We start from the raw sequence: 3,280 nt of genomic DNA, 5'->3' as shown, positions 1-3,280 counted from the left end.
AATTCTCTGCCACAGAGGGCGGTGGAGGCCAGTTCATTAAATATATTCAAAAAAGAGTTGGATATATTTCTTAAGGCTAAAGGGATCAAGGGATATGGGGAGAAGGCAGGGACAGGGTACTGAATTTGGATGATCAGCCATGATCTCATTGAATGGCGGAGCAGGCTCGAAGGGCCGAATGGCCTACTCCTGCTCCTATCTTCTATGTTTCTATGTTTGGAGTTCGACCTCCGATTGTGCGCAGACAATCGTTGTTTGCATACTGTAATTCGATGGCAGAGGATGGGACGACCTTGGATCTGGACTGGAGGTGATGGAGGTTGAACAGTTTCCCATTTGTTCTGTAGATTAGCTCCACTCCAGCGGGGAGCTTACTGAGGGTGAGATGGAGCATTGCAGCAAGGAAGATCGAGAAGACCGTTGGTGCAATAACACAGCTTTGCTTGACCCAGGTCCGTACGTGAATTGGGTCTGTGGTGGATCCGTTGGTCAGGATCACGGCTTACATGTCATCGTGAAGCAGGCGGAGGATGGGGCAGCCGAATTTGAGGACACTCTATAATCCCTCACGGTTGAGTGTCGAAGGCCTTTGTGAGGTCAAAGAAGGCCATGTACAGCAGTTGGTGCTGTTCCCTGCATTTCTCTTGTATTTGCTGCGCGGTAAAGATCATGCCCATTGTTCCCTTACAACAGTGACTACACCCCAAAAGTACTTCATTGGCTTTGAGACGTCTGGTGGTCGTGAAAGGCACTCTAGAAACGCAAGTTAGTTTTTCCCTCCCAAAAGGATGAGCAGGCCTTCCTCGATTGTATTAACCTAGAGAACGTGAATTAAGCTCAAAATGTCATGAATGTAGTGATTTTGGATTTCTTTGAACAAAAAAAAACCTCCTGCACGACTTGAATTACTCTGCAGGAACACGATCAACCGGTTCAAGGCGACAGAAGCAAAATACCGCGGATGCTGGAAATCTGATATTAAAAACAGAAAATGCTGGAAACACTCAGCAGGTCAGGCAACATCTGTGGAGAGAGGAACAGAGTTAACGTTTCAGGTCGATGACCCTTCGTCCGAACTGGAAAAAGTTGGAGATGGAGCAGGTTATCCTCCAAATCTAGCAGGAGGATAGAGGATTGGGAAAACTTTAAAAGACAGCAAAAAATAACAAAAAGATTGATTAAGAAAGGGAAGATAGATTATGAAAGTAAATTAGCAAAAAATATAAAAACAGATAGTAAGAGTTTTTATAGTTATATAAAAAGAAAAAGGGCGGCTAAAGTAAATGTTGGTCCCTTAGAGGATGAGACCGGGAAATTAATGGTGGGAAATATGGAGATGGCAAAAACACTGAATGAATATTTTGTATCAGTCTTTACAGTAGAAGACACTAAGAATATCCCAACACTGGACAAACAGGGGGCTAAAGGGGGGGAGGAGCTAAACACGATCAAAATCACTAAGGAAGTGGTACTCGGTAAAATAATGGGACTCAAGGCGGATAAATCACCTGGACCTGATGGCTTACATCCTAGGGTCTTGAGGGAAGTGGCGGTAGGGATTGTGGATGCATTGGTAATAATTTTCCAAAACTCCCTGGACTCGGCAAAGGTCCCGGCAGACTGGAAAACTGCTAATGTAACACCCTTATTTAAAAAGGGCAGTAGACAGAAGGCTGGAAACTATAGACCGGTTAGCCTAACATCTGTGGTAGGTAAAATTTTGGAGTCCATTATTAAGGAGACAGTAACAGGACATTTGGATAATCATAATTTAATAGGACAAAGTCAGCATGGTTTTATGAAGGGGAAGTCATGTTTGACAAATTTGCTGGAGTTCTTTGAGGAAGTAACATATAGGGTGGATAAAGGGGAACCAGTGGACGTAGTGTATTTAGATTTCCAAAAGGCATTTGACAAGGTGCCACACAGAAGATTATTGCTTAAGATAAAAAATCACGGGATTGGGGGTAATATTCTGGCATGGATAGAGGATTGGCTATCTAACAGAAGGCAGAGAGTTGGGATAAATGGTTCATTCTCAGACTGGCAATCAGTAACAAGTGGTGTTCCGCAGGGGTCAGTGCTGGGTCCCCAACTCTTTACAATCTATATTAACGATTTGGAGGAGGGGACCGAGTGTAACATATCAAAGTTTGCAGATGATACTAAGATGGGAGGGAAAATAGTGAGTGAGGAGGACATAAAAAACCTGCAAGGGGACATAGACAGGCTAAGTAAGTGGGCAGAGATTTGGCAGATGGAATACAATACTGGAAAGTGTGAGGTTATGCACTTTGGCAGGAAAAATCGTAGAGCAAGTTATTATCTTAATGGCAAGAAACTGGAAAGTACTGAAGTACAAAGGGATCTGGGGGTCCTGGTGCACGAAACTCAAAAGGTTAGTATGCAGGTGCAGCAAGTGATTAAGAAGGCCAATGGAATGTTGGCTTTCATTGCTAGGGGGATAGAATATAAAAATAGGGAGGTATTGCTTCAGTTGTACAAGGTATTGGTGAGACCGCACCTGGAATATTGCGTACAGTTTTGGTGTCCATACTTAAGAAAGGACATACTTGCTCTCGAGTCAGTACAAAGAAGGTTCACTCGGTTAATCCCGGGGATGAGGGGATGGACATATGAGGAGAGGTTGAGTAGATTGGGACTCTACTCATTGGAGTTCAGAAGAATGAGAGGCGATCTTATTGAAACATATAAGATTGTGAAGGGGTTGGATCGGGTGGATGCGGGGAGGATGTTCCCGATGATGGGTGAAACTAGAACTAGGGGGCATAGTCTTAGAATAAGGGGCTGCTCTTTCAAAACTGAGATGAGGAGGAACTACTTCACTCAGAGGGTGGTAGGTCCATGGAATATGCTGCCCCAAAAAGCTGTAGAAGCTACATCATTACATAAATTTAAAACAGGAATAGACAGTTTCCTAGAAGTAAAGGGAATTAAGGGTTACGGGGAGCGGGCAGGAATTTGGACATGAGTCTAGGTTCGGATTGGTCATGGCCCTGTGGGTAGCGGAGCGGGCCCAGGCACCGTGTAGCCTGATCCTGCTCCTATTTCGTGTGTCTAATTCTGTTAGATTCAGGAGATGGTTCTGGATAGTGGATTGGCGGTTAGGATCAGATCAGCCATGATCTTATTGAATGGCGGAGCAGGCTCGAGGGGCCGCTTGGCCTACTCCTGCTCCTATTTCTTATGTTTTTTTTGCCCTGTGTTGAGGTGTCCTCAGGCGCAGGGCAGCACTGCGCGTGCGCAGTTCGCCGGAGGC

Source organism: Somniosus microcephalus, chromosome 24 (genome assembly GCF_052327205.1).
Source record: "Somniosus microcephalus isolate GS21.2 chromosome 24, FLI_Smic_1.0, whole genome shotgun sequence".
Lineage (NCBI taxonomy): Eukaryota > Metazoa > Chordata > Chondrichthyes > Squaliformes > Somniosidae > Somniosus > Somniosus microcephalus.
Note: the sequence above shows the minus strand (reverse complement) of the source record.